General features: G+C 44.7%; 1 long non-coding RNA gene across 1 annotated transcript; it reads left to right on the forward strand.

Annotated features, from left to right (window-relative positions):
- The first annotated feature begins 736 nt into the window (after window positions 1–736).
- Window positions 737–1,509, forward strand: LOC140831766 (uncharacterized). The gene is made up of 2 exons (XR_012117926.1): window positions 737–1,028; window positions 1,300–1,509. It is a non-coding gene; the product is annotated as an uncharacterized lncRNA (long non-coding RNA).
- Window positions 1,510–6,746: the final 5,237 nt, after the last annotated feature.

The following is a 6,746-nucleotide window of genomic DNA, read 5'->3' on the forward strand; positions in this document are numbered from 1 at the left end:
GAGATTGTTAATTGTCTGATCGGTGAGGGACACGTGATGGAGGGTAGGACCGAACCAAATTATTTAAGGGGTAGTGACGTGTTGGGTGATGGATATGCAAGAGGGGGCCGAGAGTTGAAAAAAAAAAAAAAACTTCTGGAAATTTGGCCGTGGGTTTTGGGGAGCTAATGACATGGATTTAGGACCTATTTAGTGTTTTAATTTATATTAAAAAGTTGGGAAAAATTTGGTTGAGTTTTGGATTTATTCGGATTAAAACCGGGACCCCGGTCCAAGTTTTTAAAACGAATTAGATAAGTTATGATACGGGCTCGAGTTTACGTCTAGGAATACTTTTAAAAAAAAATGTTTTGGGATATTTTAAGGAGTTTGTTAAGCTTCGGGTCAATTTTAGAGGTCCAGGGGAAACGATAATTTTTGGGTTTCCAGGGGCAAAATGGTCATTTTGCACCCGGGGTGAGATTTTGGTATTGGCAGCGCCCTGAGCACAAATCATAATATTTTTAAATGCTCATGCATCACGTTTACGATTTTTTTTTAAAACTATTATAATAATTATGGTGCATGCTTAATTTAAAGGAATTAAGTGAGAAAGTGAAGAGCACTTCGACTCCGCCGTGCCGCGTCGTTATTTCGTTTGTTTTCTGTCAAAACTAACTAAGGCATGTTTATATCTTCTTTCACTCTTCAATCAAGTCATATAGGTATTTTTAATTATCGCAATTACATGATTTTAATGCAAGAAGATCAAAATTGTTCATATTTAATGATGTTATCTAATTATATTACATGCAAAAATATTCATTTTGAGATTTATGCGATATTGCTTGTGGTCACTTTACTATCTTGATTAAATCCGGTCGCCAGTTACCGGTCCGGTCGTCAGTTACCGGTTATGAGAGCATTACTAAGTCCTGTCGCCAGTTACCGGTCAGTTCAGTTGTTTCACCCAGTACTGTGGCAGTGGTCTGATCAGACGTACATTACTAAGTCTTGTCGCCAGTTACAGGCCCGGTCGCCAGTTACCGGTCAGTTCAGTTCAGAGACCACTTGCGTAGACCATAATCTCAACAGAAAATTATTTCATGTTTTTTCAGTACAGGGCTCCAAGAAGCAAACATTTTCACTACGATTTTCAGTTCAGTTATGCACGTATTATAATTGCTCATGACAAGTTATTTTCACGTATGCCTCATGACATGATATTTTTATCTCATGCAAATTTTACTATATTATTTACTTGTTATTTACGATATATGCATGTTGAGTCTTTAGACTCACTAGACTTGATTGTTGTAGGTACTGATGCTGTCGGGGCCGAGGGCGGGGACCAGTGAGCTAGCTTGGGTCGGCAGTAGTGGAACCCGAGGACCTCAGTTTCAGCACTTGCCATTTTGTTTTTAATGCTCAAACATTTTATCTCTTGTTGAATTATTTTAAATTGTTACTTTGCAAACATTAAATTTCTTCCGCTGCTATTTTCAATATCAAACATTTTTATCAGTTTAACCTATGATCGAGACATTTTAATTATTTTAAAAAGAAAATTTTAAATTTTTCCGTAAATTTTCAAGCATGAATTTTCGGGCCTTTACAGTTGGTATCAGAGCCTATGTTCTTGTAAAGGGTTACACTACTACTGACCACGAGAAGCTCACGAAGCCACGTCTTCGGTCTGTAAGTTTTACCTTTCGGCATTTTATTTAAAACATGAATTATTTTAACAGCATGCCTCCATGAAATATTTTACATTCAGATTCTGTAATTATTTCAGTGTTTACTTAAAATAAATTATGGAATTATGCATGTTAGTTACGTATGGGTTTTATATGGAACAGTATGCCTCCTAGACGCCAGGTTGGACGTCCGAGAGGTGGTGGTGTACACCGTCGTGAGGACGGGAATGATCAGAGACAAGAGAGGCAGGGACCTCCACCCCCTCCTCCTGATATGAATGCCCAGATGTTGGCTGGGATGAACCAGTTCTTCGCACAGTTTGCGGGGAACAATGCCGCTGTGGCAGCTAGGCCGACCGGGCCTGAGGCTACTTATGAGAGATTCATGAAGATGCGTCCTAAGGAGTTTTCAGGGACGACAGACCCCATGATTGCCGAGGGCTGGATCAAGTCCCTCGAGGTTATCTTTGAGTTTATGGAGCTTGGAGATGCAGACAGAGTACGCTGTGCCACCTATCTGTTCAGTGGAGATGCCCGCTTATGTTGGGAAGGAGCGTCAGTAGCCCTGGACTTGGCCACGCTAACTTGGACACGCTTCACGGAGGTATTTTACTCCAAATATTTTACTGATGAGGTGCGTTCACGTTTGACCAGGGAGTTCATGACCCTGAGACAGGGAGAGCTGGCTGTCACGGAGTTTGTCCGTAAGTTTGAGAGGGGCTGGCATTTCGTGCCCCTGATTGCGAATGATGCGGGTGCCAAGCTGAGGCACTTGATGGACTACGACCGATCTTGCGCCGTGATGTTAGGGTGGCTGGCCCTACTATCTATGAAGTTGCTGTTTCTAGAGCTCTGGCTGCAGAGCAGGATCTGATCGACATTGAGAGGGATCGCTTGGGGAAGCGACCAGTTCAGGTACCACACCGCCCTCCTCCTCCTCAGCAGCAGCAACACCAGAACAAGAGGCCACATCACGGCCCGCCCAGGTTCAGAGGAGGACCCCAGCAGCAGCAGCAGGGACGTGCAGTCCCGAGGCCATTTGAGCACCCAGTCTGTCCCAAGTGCTCACGCCGCCATCCTGGAGCATGTATGTTCGGCTCAGGGAAGTGTTACAAGTGTGGTAGCCCAGGCCACACGCTGCCGTATTGCCCTTAGAAGAACCTGCCTACCCAGGGCAGAGTGTTTGCTCTCCATGCGACGGAGACGAACCCCGATACTATGTTGATGACAGGTACCTTTAAGCTTTAAGTTATTATTTGAATTTCACCGTTCTGGGAACCGGAATTTATATTTTGAACTTAGAAACTGTTATAGGATTGCATGCTCTACTCAGTATTACTTTGGTAATTTTAGTTAGAAGAAATTTGGCCTATGCATGTCCGTAGAATAGTTCTTGAGATTTTTGGTTTCAGCTTGATGTTCCAAACTTTCAGGGAGAATTTTTATAGCGGGGTCAGCTACGAAAGCCCTGATAGATTCAGGGGCTACTCATTCCTTCATTTCTGAGACCTTCGCTAATTTTCTCAAGGTCAAGACCGTTGGGCTAGATATAGCTTATTCAGTAGTATTACCTTCCGGTGAGGAGATGACAGCCACCAATGTGATTCGAGACTTAGATCTGGAGCTTCATGGCAACCTTGTTTACGCGGATCTGATTGTCTTACCGATGCCAGAGTTTGACATCATACTAGGCATGGATTGGCTATTGCGGAACAGAGTGTTGATAGACTTCCAGCGGAGATCTGTTCTAGTCCGACCGCCTGGGATGACACAGTTCTTATTTGAGCCGGACAGGTACTTCCCCTTACCGCGCATTATTCCTTATGTCCAGGCTAGGAAACTCATGCATAGAGGGTGTCGGGCATTTTTAGCGACTTTTATAGCTGTCCCCGAGGCACCCAGTCAGTCAGCCGCAGATGTTCCGATTGTTAGAGATTTCTTAGACGTTTTTCCTGAAGACGTCTCTGGTATGCCACCCGAGCGAGAGGTGGAGTTTTCTATTGAGCTTATGCCAGGTACGGCTCCGATATCCAAAGCGCCGTACCTATTAGCGCCAACAGAGATGGCGGAGCTTAAGAAGCAGATTCAGGAGCTACTTGACAAGGAGTTCATTCGCCCGAGCTTCTCACCTTGGGGCGCGCCAGTCATGTTTGTTAAGAAGAAGGATGGCACGATGAGACTTTGTATTGATTACCGGGAGTTGAACCGGGTTACAGTGAAGAACAAGTACCCACTTCCGCGGATTGCGGACCTATTTGATTAGTTGCAGGGAGCTTCGGTGTTCTCCAAGATAGATCTGCGTTCCGGTTATCACCAGTTGAGGGTCAGAGATGCGGATGTTTCCAAGACTGCTTTCAGGACTCGTTATGGCCATTATGAGTTCCTTGTGATGCCGTTCGGGCTGACGAATGCGCCAGCGATCTTCATGGATCTCATGAATCGCGTATTTCAGCCGTATCTTGACCAGTTTGTGATAGTATTCATAGACGACATTCTCGTCTACTCGAAGAATCAGGAGGATCACAGCAGACATCTGACCACAGTGCTGCAGACCTTGCTGAAGCACAAGTTATTCGCAAAGTTCAGCAAGTGCGAATTTTGGTTAGAGAAGGTGGCGTTCTTAGGCCACATTGTTTCTAGCAGTGGTATTGAGGTAGACCCAGCGAAAGTCGCAGCAGTCAGAGATTGGGTTGTGCCGCAGAATGCATCTGAGATCCGCAGTTTTCTGGGACTAGCAGGATATTACAGGAAGTTCATTCAGGGATTCTCCTCTATTGCCGTTCCACTCACATCATTGACCAAGAAGAATGCTAAATTTGTGTGGAGCGAGGACTGTCAGAAGAGCTTCGATACTTTGAAGCAAGCTCTTATCTCAGCGCCAGTTTTGGCCATGCCGTCAGGGCCCGGTGAGTTTGTTCTCTATACCGATGCTTCGAAGCTCGGTTTGGGCGCTGTATTGATGCAGCATGGGAAGGTGATAGCATATGCTTCTCGTCAGCTGAAAACTCATGAGAAGAATTACCCTACCCATGATCTAGAGTTGGCCGCCGTGGTTTTTGCCTTGAAGATTTGGAGGCATTATCTGTATGGGGAAAAGTGCCAGATCTTTACCGACCACAAGAGTCTCAAGTATTTCTTTACGCAGAAGGAGCTGAACATTCGTCAGAGGCGTTGGTTGGAGCTTGTGAAGGATTATGACTGTGACATTAGCTACCACCCGGGTAAAGCTAATGTAGTTGCGGATGCATTGAGCAGAAAAGTTGCAGTGATGGCTCATTTGACGATGCAGAGACCTCTTCAGACTGAGATGCAGAGGTTTGATCTAGAGACTTATCCTCGAGGTAGAGTTCTTCGTCTATCTACCTTGACTATCCAGTCCTCTCTTCTAGACCGTATTCGCAGTGGTCAGTCAGAAGATGAACAATTGGCACAGTGGAAGAAGAGAGACGAAGCCAAGGGCAGTGTCTTGTATTCAGTCAGCGATGGTATTGTGAGATACCGAGACAGGATGTGGGTTCCTAGCAGTGGTTCTATTCGAGCAGATATTCTATCAGAGGCCCACATGTCCCCGTACTCTATTCACCCTGGGAGTACGAAGATGTACAAAGATCTGCAGTTGTTGTATTGGTGGCCTGGTATGAAGAAAGACATCAGACGATTTGTATCCGAGTGTTTGACTTGTCAGTTAGTGAAGGCGGAGCATCAGAGACCAACAGGTTTGCTCAAGCCTCTTCCTATCCCCGAGTGGAAGTGGGAGAATGTTACCATGGACTTTGTGACCGGGTTACCGAAGTCAATCAGAGGATCAAATGCCGTCTGGGTGATTGTGGATCGTCTTACCAAATCAGCGCACTTCTTGCCTATTAAGACGACTTTCACCATGGTTCAGTATGCAGAGTTATATATCCGGGAGATAGTCCGACTTCATGGTATTCCAGTTTCGATCGTATCTGACAGAGATCCTAGATTCACTTCCTCGTTTTGGAAGAGTTTACATTCGACCATGGGTACGAATTTGTTGTTTAGCACAGCTTTCCACCCACAGACAGATGGTCAGTCAGAGCGAGTTATTCAGATCTTAGAGGATCTTCTCCGTGCTTGTGTTATTGATTTCTCTGGGAGTTGGGAGTCGAATTTGCCGTTGGTAGAGTTCACCTATAACAACAGCTTTCAGTCGTCTATAGGTACGGCTCCGTATGAAGCATTGTATGGTCGCAAGTGCAGATCTCCTGTTCATTGGGATGAAGTAGGAGAGAGAGCAGAATTGGGTCCAGAGATTATTCAGCAGACTGTTGATGTAGTAGCCCGGATCTGTGATAGGATGAGGACTGCTCAGAGTCGACAGAAGAGTTATGCAGACCAGCGGAGGAGAGATTTAGAGTTTGCAGTGGGCGATCATGTTTTTGTGAAGGTGGCACCTATGAAAGGTGTCATGCGATTTGGAAAGAAAGGGAAGCTCAGTCCGAGATTCATCGGACCGTTTGAGATCCTCGACAGAGTTGGGACGCTAGCTTATCGTGTGGCTCTTCCGCCGAATCTAGCCGGAGTACACAATGTGTTCCACGTCTCTATGCTGAGGAAGTACATGGCAAATCCTTCGCATGTTCTGAACTTCGAGCCATTGCAGCTTACTCCAAACCTGTCTTATGAGGAGAGACCAGTGCAGATCTTAGACAAACATGAAAAGAAGCTTCGGAACAAATTGGTACAACGAGTCAAAGTCAAATGGCTTAACCATTCAGAAGAGGAAGCTACATGGGAGTCTGAGCCAGAGATGAGGAGTCGCTATCCAGAGCTATTCGGTGAGTTCTAATTTCGAGGACGAAATTTCTTTTAAGGGGGGAGGATTGTAGAACCCGTAATTTAGACTACGTATAAGTCATGCATAATTCTAGTATCTAAATTAAAATGATTTTTATCGCATCAATATTTAAATTCTTTTCTTTAATTTATTTATTTTACGCTGTAGTTTAATTGTTACCTTTTCAATTAAATAAGTGAGGCCGGTCCGGAGATGGAGTATTGAGATAAATTAATAAAGACTTATTTAAGAAGTGGTAATTTAGCAAG

This window comes from Primulina eburnea, chromosome 5 (genome assembly GCF_022965805.1).
Source record: "Primulina eburnea isolate SZY01 chromosome 5, ASM2296580v1, whole genome shotgun sequence".
In the NCBI taxonomy this organism is placed as follows: domain Eukaryota; kingdom Viridiplantae; phylum Streptophyta; class Magnoliopsida; order Lamiales; family Gesneriaceae; genus Primulina; species Primulina eburnea.